Source organism: Cebus imitator, unplaced genomic scaffold (assembly GCF_001604975.1).
Source record: "Cebus imitator isolate Cc_AM_T3 unplaced genomic scaffold, Cebus_imitator-1.0 Scaffold587, whole genome shotgun sequence".
NCBI lineage: Eukaryota > Metazoa > Chordata > Mammalia > Primates > Cebidae > Cebus > Cebus imitator.
In genome coordinates this window covers 241,462-254,809 of record NW_016107902.1, presented here as the reverse complement: position 1 = coordinate 254,809, position 13,348 = coordinate 241,462, and the positions used below count along the sequence as shown (strand labels likewise).

Here is a 13,348-nt window from a genome sequence, read left to right as displayed (position 1 = left end):
TGCCAATGGTCTCTGTGACACCTAAAATGTTCATTTTCCTATAAATGCGTCTTATTAAAGACAAAGATAATTCCATTACGACTTGATAAATAGAAATTGATATGACATTCTTTCTAAAACTAAGATTCCCTAGCTTTGGATTATATTATATAATACATTTGTACATATACACAAATATATATTTATAAGATACTTTATGAAGTATTATTATCCCCAGTTAACAATGAGAAAAAAATTAAGTTTTTATGAGGACAGGTAAATTTAACTCTGAATTTTGGTAAGGCAATTATTTTAACTAGCAGTGGATTTTAATTATTAGAGAGAACATAATAATATGTATATTATTACATTATGTATATTACATAAACGGACAGGTCAGACAACATATGAATTCATAATTTTTTTCTTATGTGCCAGACTGCGCCCTAAGTGTTTTGTCCATTTATACTCATTTAAACCTCTTCTTTATTCTGTAAACATTTTCCTAGTTTTATTTGCATCTACACATAAACAAACACAAAGAAGTGGCATAACTTGCTTAATATTACACATTTCAGTAGTGGTAGCAATATCATTTGAATCCAAGCAGTTTGTTTCCAGGGTCTATTCTCTTACTCTCTCTCTATTTACAGAACCCATTTCTCGGGAGGGGTTTAGATGTACATTTCATTTTCTTTCTTTTGTCACTTGTGCTTTTACCCACAACTATTTCTTAGATACATGCTTTAGAATAAGAAAAATGCTACTCCTATTTTTATAGGAATGGAGGGGCAATTTTTATAACACATTCTTTCTTTGTATCTTTGGTATAAAAGAATTAGAATTCCAGAAATTCATTACAAAATGAAGATGAGAAAATTGTAGGGTTTTGAACAAATACAATAATAGCATAGGAAATTAGTCAAAGTCAAAAAAATTATGCATTTCAAACTAATTACGTTGACATTTGAAGTTAATTTGTGGTTTGTAGAAAAACGAAAAAATATCTTATAATATTAAACTATGATTCTTTACACGTGTTTTGGGGAGTTATGGTAAGTTTTATTGCAAGAAGTTGGTATTGTTAACTATGGTCATCAAAAGTATATAAAAATTAATCATGTTTTGTTTTACTTCTCATGACTCTGGGTATATACCAAAAAGAAATCTTTACTTTCCTTTGTTTTTATCATTATAAATATAATACAAGTATTTTACTAGCACAGAAAAAATATTTATAAAGTTTTAGAAATAAATAGTAAAAAAAAAATCTAACTGTTGACCTTTGGTCTTGGGAGAGGCAGCATACGGAGTGTAGCCTGCCACAGCCTAAATTCTCAAAACATCTGTCAACCTCTTGGGTTTATATGTATTTTGAAGTCCAGTAGTTGAAGTCAAGTCAATAGCTCTTATATGGATTTGATAAGGTGTGATGTTACATTCTGGAGGAGAACAGGAGTATGCTCAAAATTCTCATTACAGCAAAAATATGTCACTCATGTAGCAACCTATGTAAGTGTTTGGAATCATTTCAAGGCTATATAATACTATACTTGTACACAGATTCTCCAAAGAGGTCAACAACTTAAAATGAAGTCATAGAATAGGCCGTAATTGAATATGAATGGTATCCTTATGAAAAGAGAAGATAAGGAAAGAGACACCTACAGAGAAAGACCATGTGAAGACACAGTGGGACACCAGGCATTATAATCCAAGAGAGGTCTCAGAAGAAATCAACCCTGCAGACATCTTGACCTAAGACTTCTAGCCTCCAGGAAAGTGAGAAAATAAATATCTGTCATTTTCTTATCTGTTGAATCAGAAATTTTCTCCCCTAAATTTCACCAAGACAACCAATTTCAGATCAAATGTCCTAAGAGGGAAGGGAAGAAAACTAGTATCTTCCAAAATTAGAACAAAGACAGTATAGTAAACCAAATTGTTAATGGTGATCAGCTCCATGAAGTCATCAATGAGCCCTCCATTATAGTTCTTATTCTCCCCCGGCCCTAAGTGGGTTTTTTTTTTGGCACCAAACTAGAATGTGATGGATAAGTGAATTCCCTCTTTCTTTCAAAATCCACGTCTTTAATCCAAGTTAAAGTGAAAAGAAACATTAAATGTATTAGCTTTGTAGTATATTGCTAAACTATTTGAATCTCTTTACCTTTACTGTAAAAGAAGGATAATAAAGCTGATAAGTTAATTCCCAGCTCAACTATCCATTTCCCAGCCTACTCAATGATCAATATCCTTCTTCTGAATACATGACACTACTTGTTTTCTCAGGCCAAATTTTTAGGGCATTTGTGAATTTCCTCTTCCTTTCATAACCCAGATCACAATGTCAGCAAAACGTTTCTGAAATTAGCTTTGAAATATATCCAGAATCTGTCCAAGTCCCATCACCTCTGTTGATACCATCATAATTTCTTTTTACTGCAAGTTCTGGGGTACATGTGTAGAACATGCAGGTTTGCTGCATAGGTATACACGTATCATGGTGGTTTGCTGCAACTATCAACCCATCATCTAGGTTTTAAGCCCTGCATGCATTAGATATTTGTCCTAATGCTATCCCTCTCTTGGCCCACCACCCCTCTACAGGACCCGATGTGTGATGTTCCCCTCCCTGTGTCCATATGTTCTCATTGTTCAACTCCCACTTATGAGTGAGAATATATGGTGTTTGGTTTTCTGCTCCTGTGTTAGTTTGCTGAGAATGATGGTTTCCAGCTTCATCCATGTCCCTGCAAAGGAAATGAACTCATTCTTTTTTATGGCTGCATAGTATTCCTTGGTGTCTATATGTGTCACATTTTCTTTATCCAGTCAATCATTCACGGGCATTTGGGTTGGTTCCAAGTCTTTGTAAATAGCTTTGTTCCAAGCTATTGTAAATAGAGCTTCAATAAAAATACTTGTGCATGTGTCTTTATAGTAGAATGATTTATAATCCTTTGGGTATATATCCAGTAATGGGATTGCTAGGTCAAATGGCATTTCTGGTTCTAGATCTTTGAGGAGTTTTCACATTGTCTTCCACAATGGATTAACTAATTTACACTCCCAACAACAGTGTGAAAGCATTCCTGTTTCACCATATTCTCACCAGCATCTGTTATTTCCTGACTTTTTAATAATCGCCATTCTAACTGACACAAGATGGTATCTCATTGTGGTTTTGATTTGCATTTATCTGATGACCAGTGATGATGAGTTGTTTTCTTTTTTTTCATTTGTTTGTTGTCTGCATAAATGTCTTCTTTTGAAAAGTGTTTATTCATAAACTTTGCCCACTTTTTGGTGGGGTTGTTTGTTTTTTTTCTTGTAAATTTGTTTAAGTTCCTTGTAGATTCTGGATATTAGACCTTTGTCAGATAGGTAGCTTCCAAAATGTTCTCCCATTCTGTAGGGTTCATGTTCACTCTGATGATGATACCATCATAATCTAAGCAAGAGTCCTTTAAATTGGAGTGTGCATTACAACACACACACACGCACGCACACACACACACACAACCCAAGGTTATTCTACATGCAAATGAAAATCTTAAGGTAATAAATTTTCAGATTGTCCTCTTCCTTATTAACATATTTCTAATATCACTTACTTGAAAATAAACCTATACAAAAGAAAGATGTTATCATATAACTTGACCTGGGGTTAAGGTTATATATATTAACCTGGATTGTGAAAACCTCTAAGGCACCAGGCAAAGGAATATAACTAAATATTGATGTAGGAAGACATCTACAAGGATTAATGAAGGTACATCAAAATCACAGAGCTTTAAGTATTGGGTAATGAAATCAATTTATTGTATTGGAAACACAATTTTTAAGTGAAACGAAATGGACTAAAATAGTATAAGAAACTTATGTGCATTGTATAGGTAGGAGAAAAACTCATTAAATTCTGTGTGCCTATGTGGTAAGACAGTCACATTGTAAAATTTAATATTTACGAAGAACTGAAGTTTTAAATCCACTAAGCCAGAGAAATGATTTAGAAACATACATCACGTAGTATCTTCTCAAGTCACTTTGAATAACAGCTAACATCTTTACAATCATTTGCCAGGCCCGCACGATCTGCTCACCCTGCCAATGTCTGCAATGCCCACAACCCTTGAAACTTGAATCCTCTCTCACTTAGCTCCAGCCACACATGATCTCTTTGCAATTCCTCAAATAGGGTCAATTACACTTCTACCTCAGAGCCTTGGCACTTGCTCTTCCCTTTGCCTAGGATTCCCTTTTCCTAGATTTGTAGGGCTTACTCCCTCAGAGAGCTTCAGGTCTGTGCTCAATGTCACATTTTTGGAAAATAATTCTGGATCATTTAATATAAAATTATAATGCCCACATCAATCTGACACTCTGTATTTTCTTAATCTGCCTCATTAATCTAATTGCAACGTTGTCTTGACATTATAGTAGGAAGCCTAATAAAAACATCATAGTTTTCCAGGATCTCTTTGGTCTAAAAAAGTGAAAGAATATAGTAGTTCTTTGATGGCTATTTATTAAAGTAAAAAAAAAAAAAGGATGTTACTGCACTCCTAAAAATTCTCCAATGACTTCATGACACCCAAAATAAATAGGCTGGGTGGTGTATAGTGTGACTGGGGATAGATTTACCAGATTCATTATTGCCAGTTTACAAGATCCTATATGATCCTGTATCTCACCCTCTTCCTCCCAGTTCCCCACTGGCATCCTCTAAACTTTCTTGATATTTCTCAAATGTGCCAAGCATATTTCCTTCTTTGGCACTGATATGACTAGGCTTTGTGTCTCCACCCAAATTTCATCTTGAATTGTAATACCTATAATCCCCCCATGTTGAGGGAAGGGCCCAGTGGGAGGTTACTGGATCATGGGGATGGTTTCCCCCATACTGTCCTCCTGATAGTGAGTGAGTACTTATGAGATCTGATGGTTTTGTAAGCATCTGAAATGTCCCCTGCTTGCACGTCTCTCTCCTGTTACCATGTGAAGAAGGTCCTTGCTTCCCCTTTGCCTTCTGCCATGATTTTAAGCTTCCTGAGGCTTCCCCAGCCATGTGGACCTGTGAGTCAATTAAACCTCTTTCATATATAAATTACCCAGTCACAAGTATTTCTTTATAGCAGTGTGAGAACAGACTAACACAGGTACCTTCCACCTGCAGGTTCCTCTGTCTAGAAATCTTTTTCCTCAAATATGCCTGCGTTGCCTTCTTCACCTCATCCAGCTTTCTATGATAATACTACCAACTCACAGAGGTCCAACAGAGGCTTTACCCGACTGTTGGGTCCATCACTCCATATCCCACAGCACGCCTCACTACCTGACATATTACATAGTATACATTTTATATCTGGACCTTCTTCCCTCATTAAGATATAAGCACCAAAAGGGTAGCAACTTTAAAAATATTCTTAATTTTTGTGGGTATATAGGTGTATATGTTTATGGGGTACATGAGATAATTTGGTAACGGCATGTCATGTGTAACAGTCACATCATGAAAAGTTGGACATCCATCACTGCACACATTTATCGTTTGGGTTACAAACAATTCAATTGTACTCTTTTAGTCATTTTCAAATGAATAATTATTATTAACTATAAGCTCCCAGGTGTGCTATCAAATACAAGGTAGGGCAGCAACTTTTATTTGTTCACTGTTATAATCTTAACAATTAGGAGACTTTATAATATATAATGGATGCTCAGTTAATGTCTCACAAATGACCGAATACCTACTTTATAGGTTATTCTGGGACTTAAATAATATAATATGCTGTGTTATTAACACAAAACATTTATTCTAGTACCTAGCAATATGGAAAACATGTATTCCATAACAGGGGTAATATTTAAATAGTGTTAACTATGTGACAGTCACTCCCCTAAGTTTTACTCATTTAACCTTTATAAAAATCTTATGAGATATATACTATTATTATTATTCCCATTTTATAAATGAAGAAACTAAGACATAGACAGATTAATAAATCTCAGTTAATCAGGGTCAATACAAAGACTTGAACTCAGGGAACTTCGCTCCTGAATCTACGTTTTTTTTTACCACTATACTTGTTGCTGCTCCAAAGTCCTTCAATGACACTTAAATTTAATTTTCTGTATTACTCTTCGTATTTTTACCAGCATCATTTCAGAAATATGTATTTTAAACAGAATCCCATTTGGTGTTTATGCATACCACTGCAGACTTTTCAGAAATATGTAAATTTCAGAATTAATGGCAATTTATCAATTTTAGAATTTGCCTCATATCTTTATACTGCCCTTTTATTATTGTAATTAGTTATTAATGTCTGTGATTCACAATAGAATAAACAGTGACCATACCTGTTATTAAGCAAGTATCTCAGGTACTTAGTATAGGGTTGATATAAGTGCTCTCAAATATTTCTTAAAAAAACTAATGCATAAATAAATGTATTAATTCATTTATTCACAAATAAATAAGTGCATAAGTGAAGTCAATAACTATAGAAAGAAATATCTAAGTTCATGATTACTCCAAAAATCTTTACTTGGTGTATCCTCTTAGTAAGTCACACGGCAGTCTTTCTTTATGCTATTTTAGTATGCTAACACTAAATTTAGTCATAATTATACCTGTTCAATAAATAAAAGTGGATAGAATTCAACTTGACTTTCTGTGGTCTAAAATGGCTGTATTCAAATATTTTGTGTTCTAATGTGTCATACATATTTAGTAAAACAGATTTCCAAATTCTCTTTCTGAATAAAATTACTTGGGACAAAATCTGGTTTTTCCGTATCATATTTAACTGCATATTGTTCCAAAACAACCCTAAAGTCCACTCCAAATTTAAGTGTTTTCCCTCCTGTGCCCATTTGAAATATCCCTAAATTTTCACATACGTCTCTATCTTACTTTCTTGGAGTTGGCTTATTTATTCATTCACTTATCTATACTTGGTTCCTGCACTTACAAAGCATTTTCATTAGAATTGCTTTACAAAACTAGACAAAATCTGTCCCGGACAGGTTAATCTCAAGGTGATGTGTGTGATAAATGGTTGCACAGTGGTGCACACCTAGATCTTTTGATTCAAATGTTAATGATTTTTCTGCTATGTAAGAGGCTAATACATTATGTCCTAAGACTAGAAGAGAAACAGGGCATATTTGTGTACCTAAGTAGAGTCACAAGTAATTTAAAGTTTATAATCTTTAGTCCATCTATCCCTTCCAATTTAATTTTGATTACTCCTTTCACAGCTTTTAATTAAATTTATGGAAAATATTGCACAGCCATCCTCAGTTTTCCTGATTACTCTTGGAAATATTTCTATTTTTTATAATCAATGTTCAAAAATAATCTGATGGAGATTCCTGACATTTTTATATTTTATTTTTGTTTATGACTTCCTTGCTTAATAACTCAATGAATTTATACTTGCAAGCCCTTGATAGTAGCCATAATTTTTGTTTCAAATATTCTTTCTACACATTATCTACATATGGAATCTGAAAGTTAGTCTGTATCTTTCAAAATGACTACAGCTGCCAGTGATAACAATAAACAATTTTTCTGAGAAAGACCCCCTCAAATCAGGCATTTTTAGGGGAAATAATGGGGACCTTTTAGTTTATACATACTTGAAGTGCTTCTGTGGACAAATGTTTAACATTGGACATGGGATGGCCCCTGCCATTGAAATAAACAGAGAAGAAAATGGTTAACATAGGCGCCATGTTTTTTGGTTGAAAGTAATGAAAAGAAACTAAAAGGGATAGGCAAGTTGCTGATGGGAATTCCAAAGCTTCTCTCGTAGAGGTGCTAAACAACGCCTAATTCAAGGACTGGGGAAAAGTGAGGGATCATGAGAGGAGACAAGAAAAATGATAGTAACTCAGGCAAATACAAGGTGGAGTTTACCCTAAGAATCCACTAAGAATACAATCACAATGTATTATTATTTGTTTTTTTTTTTTTTTTTTTTNTTTTTTTTTTACAGACAGGGTATAGCTCTGACACCCAACCTGGAGTGCAGTGTCAGGATCACAGCTTGCTGGACCCTAAAATTTCTGGGCTCAAGTGATGCTACTGCCTTAGCCTTCTGAGCAGCTAGAATTGTAGGCACATACCATCACATCCAGCTATTTTTTAAATGTTTTGTAACGACAAGGTCTCTCCAAGTTGTCCAGGTTGGTATTGAAACTCCTAGCCTCAAGCTATCCTCCTGCCTTGGCCTCCCCAAGCACTGAGAGTGCTGGGATTACAGGTATGAGCCACCATCCCCAGCCACAGTCTATTTTTAAAATAAAGAATAAGTCATAACATAGAGTTACAAAAACCTTAGGTATATTCTGGTATCAAAAAAACCACAAGTGTAGAAGAATATAAGTAATCTATTCATCAATGCAGACCACAATCCTGGCATTTTTACAAGTTAAAATAATTTACCAGCAATACATATGTTTATTCTCTTTGTTTAAACAATGATTGAAATTAGGATAATCTAACTTCAACTTCTAAAATAAAGCCAGAAAGGAATGAGTAACTTTAAATTTAAGAGTCATACACAGGAGTTCACTTAATCAAAATGAAGTTTTGGGAATAAATATTTGTTACTATACAAAAATTGTGATAGCACTACCTTGTTTAGATGCAGAATGAGATGAATTTTAAAATGGATTAAACAATGCATTTGTTGAGGAAAAAAATTACAGTTTGAGGGGATATTATGGATTGCTTATTACAATTTTAGGTGATGGTCCCAATTTCAGGACTGAACTAAATTGTGTTGTAGTCTCAGTATATAATCAATGCCTCTGAACGAAATATAATAGCAAAAGGTGCAACCAGATTAACCCTATTTTTTATTATTAATTTTATTTTTGATTATTATTATTAATCTTATTTTTTAATTTCTTTTTTTAACTTTCAGGTTCAGGGGCACGTGTGCAGTTTTGTTATATGTAAACTGTGTGTCATGGCACTTAGGTGTACAGATAACTTTATCCCCCGGGTAATAAGCATATAGGTATTATTTTCTGATTTTCTCCCTTCTTCTTTCCACCCTCAAGTTGACTGGATTGTCTGTGCTCTGCTCCTAGCATCCATGTGTTCTCATGGTTTAGCTCCCACTTAAAAGTGAGAACATGTGGTATGTGGTTTTCTGTTCCTTTAGTTTGCTTAGGATAATGTTCTCTAGCACTGTCTATGTTGCTGCAAAGGACATGGCCTCATTCTTTTTTATGGCTGCATAGTATTCCATAACATATATACACCACATTTTTTTATCCACTTTATCTTTGGTGGGCATAAATATTTATTCGATGTCTGCTATTGTGAATAGTGCTGCATTGAACATACACATACATGTATCATTATAACAGAACAATTTATATTTCTTTGGGTATATACTCAATAACTGGATTGCTGTGTCAAGTGATAATTCTAAGTTCTTTGAGGAATTTCCAAACTGCTTTCCATAATGGCCGAACTACCTTGCAGTCCCACCAACAGTGTATAAGCATTCCTTTTTTTCTGCAACCTTGCCAGCATCTGTTATTTTTTGACTTTTTAATAGTAGTCATTCTGACTGGTGTAAGATGGTATCTTATTGTGGTTTTGATTTTTATTTCTGTAATGATTAGCGTTGTTGAGCTTTTTTCATATGAAAACTCAAATTTGTTATTCTATGTAATATACGACGAGGCTGCCTGTATCGGTCAGGGTCCAATCAGGAGACAGAAACCCCATTAGCAACTTGAATAAGGAAAAGCTAATATAAAGAAATATTAACTGGTAAAGAGGGATTTAACTACTAAAGATGTAAGAATGAAGGAATTCAATGTTACAAAAGTAGCAACCACAGAATGCAGCTACTGCCTACAGAGCTGAGGAAGAGAGTACCAAGCAGGTACTTACACCTTTAGAAGAGTTCCACACATGTACAAACACACTCATACCACCACTCGTGTCCTCAGACATTTCTGGAGAGGTTGTGGCTGCCACTGGAACTCTGCTGGTGACAGAGAAATTTACTAAATAGAGCATGGAGGTCCCAGAGTGAATGAGCCACAGCTAGTTTTTTGGTGTGGCCCCTGAATGGCAGAGAGTCTTGTCAGAGGGTATGGGCTACAGCTGAGCAAGAGGTGAAGAGTATCAGGACCCTCACATACCAAACTTCTATGTGCCAGATAGAAAATAGCATGATGGAAAGTGGAGGCAAAGTTTCTTTCTCATCTTCTGGATTTGCAGTGTCCCTCTGGCCCCTTCAATTGGCAAAGTCTAACATCAAGTCAGCTGACAAAAGAGAAACGTCTACAGCATGCAGCTTTGGTAATACAAGGAATGATAAAGAAGAATAGATTTGGAGATGAGAGGCAATAAATTAATAACTGGCATGCTGGCACTTCCCCATACTTGGTTGTTGAAAACTGATACAGTTAAAAACTGTATAAAGTCACATATTTATAATGGAGTCACAAATCATAACCTCTTGTATTATTTTTCTAAATTTAGTTATCTACTATGGCATTCTACCTTAGGAGTATAAACCAAGAAATTACACTGGTGGCATTATTTATGAGTTTAACTTTTTATATATAGAGAAAATGTATAAATTTTAAGTGCATAACTAACTCAATGAATTTTTACAAATCTATTCACTCATGTAAACACCACCATAAGGCAAGATAGAGTTTATTAGCAGCACCCCGAAGGCCTCATTCTTGTTCCTCCCAAGAAATAATTATCAGTTTTTAAAAATGTTTCCTTAAAAATCTTTACCTGTTTCCTTACATGTTTTACTTAGTACAACTAAGTACAAAGAAAAATAATGCACTATTTTGATGAGGAGAAGAAAGCACAAAGCTACTTTTTAAATTTAAGAATTATTTAACATTCTATTTAACATCAAAGCTGTCTATAGAAACTACTGTATTGCCGACCATAATTAGCAATTTCTTTCTCATTCCCGAGGAAGAAGACAAATATAAAGAGCATACAGAACTTCAAATATCTTGGCATTAGTGATGGAGATGGAATGCAAATGTTGAGAATAAACTATTTTCTGCTAACTGTCCCATAACTGAGAAAATGCGACATGTATGCAATACAAACAAATCGCAACACCAAATCCAGCAACAATTTGGAAACCTAAGGAAGCAATTTAAATACATATAAAGACAAAATTTTAAATACATAATATATTGTTTCTTCAAAACTCATAGCATTTAACATACTAACAAATATGAAATATGTTTTTGCTATATCATTTTGAAGTAGTGAAAGGAAAGTAATACACTGAATAGAAAAAGTAGGGATTTTTTTTTCTTACTATATTTTAAGATGACATATGTATTTCAGAATTATTGACACTTTAAAATTAAATGATTTTGACCAGTTATTCAATTTGGACTCAGTAATCCAAGAGGCTCAAAAAATTGGAGCCCCTAATTTCTTTTAGCTTTGTGTGTTTCTACATTTCTGAAAATCTATTTTAATATTTTACAATATTATTTACATATAAATTTAAAAATGAAGCATCATATTGAAGGTTGATATATTAAATAAATTACTTTTTTTCCTACTAGCTTTCCATTACAAGTCAAAAGTCTTTGAACTTATGATTTGGCTCCATAGCCCAAAGGTTGTAAATGCTTTTCCAGAAGGTTTTCAAATTTTTTTTTAATGCCTGCCTTTTTTACTGGATTCAGTTCAAAATTTCTAATGAGAAGCATACTTTAAATAGCCTTGATGCCACATTTTTAATATGTTATTTTATTTTATTGCTCTTCCCAACTGAGAACACTTATAATCAACATATTTTTAAGAGTTTTATATTGGTAATATTTTGTTGGTTCTTTGTTTCCTGTTATAATGGGCTTCCAAGGAGTAAGCAAATTTGCAGATTTCCCAAATAAACACATCCATGTTGGGCAGTGTGGTATGAGGGAGGTTCGTGAAAGTAAGTAAACGCTTTCCGCGATACCACTTTGTTGCATAGAAAATGAAGAAGATTGCCAATGAGTTTATTTTAGGGAGAAAACTAGCTTGAAATAAAACACAAATTTATTATGTAAACCATGTTTTCTTCTTAATTATGTTTGATTTTGGAGTAGCTTCTGCATTTATATATGAGGAAATGATGTCAGGAACTGACCTCTTATGTGTCGAAGTTGAAGGTTATCACATACAAAATTATTAACTTTTTCTGACTTATATATTCACTTAAAATTGTTCTAATAAATTAAATCTCCGTAGAGTTTCAGTAAATGCACGTTTAAGGTGGGTAACATAAACAATGCTATATTTAAAGTTTAGCAGTCTCGAGCATAACACAAATCCATGCTACTATTTCCTTCATCCTTGCTTAAGAATGATATTTGGTCACCACTCCTACACAGATAGCTCAGTTATTCACCCTGAGCTCTGGTCTCTTCTGTCCATCTGCCATCTATTTATTATTATTATTCCAGGTTCTTTCCTCTTCCTTCCTTCCTCCTCACCCACTCAACCAACCACCCACTGAAATCCTGAGTTCTGTTCTTCAGTAGTTTCTCAAGATTAGTACTTTCCCGCTCTTCCCTTCAGAAATACTTTGGCATGCTTATTGCTCCTCAGAGACTGCTTGCTCACCTTAGCTCTACAACCATTCCTCAGCCCCTACTTATCCCTACAGAGGTTCAGTCCTAGATTCGTTCCTCACTCTTCCATTTCCCTTTCTATAACAAAACATTTCTTTGGAAGTGCAGCCAAGAATCCCAAAAAGCAAATTCAGTGAACCAGTGCAGTAAGACAGCTTTTGCAGATGAGAAATTTTGCAAAACTATGGTAACAGTGAAGTGCATATGGTCAGTGCCTAGCTGATTACATTTTCATTTGTAATGTGGAAGTACTGCCAACAAATTGAATGAAGCTTACTATGACAGAACACATCACTTAGAATTCCACACTGTTGCAAAGCACTTCTGAATGACCCTCGATAATTGTGCTGTGAAGTTTGATATTGTGTACATCTTTAGACTCTATCAAGTGCATGCCATAATAACAATAATAGAAGACAACACACTAAAAAACAATGCTGCTATAAACATGCATGTGCAAGTATCTTTTTCATATAATGACTTCTTTTTCCCTTGGTAAAGAAGGAAAAGTAGATCCACCATTTAATCCAGAAATCCCAATGGAATCCAGTGAGAATCCAGTAATTCCAGTGGGATTCCTGGATCAACTGGCAGATCAAACAGTGAATCTACTTTTCCTTCTTTAAGGAATCTCCACACTGTTTTCCATAGTGGTTGTACTAGTTTACCTTCCTGCCAACAGTGTAAATGTATTCCCTTTTCACCACAAAAATATGGA

At 34.3% G+C, this 13,348-nt stretch overlaps 1 protein-coding gene across 1 annotated transcript in view; it reads right to left on the bottom strand.

Annotated features, from left to right (window-relative positions):
• Positions 1-13,348, bottom strand: part of AGMO (alkylglycerol monooxygenase) — a 344,339-nt gene that overhangs the window by 319,064 nt on the left and 11,927 nt on the right. The gene's annotated exons all lie outside the window — the stretch shown is intronic.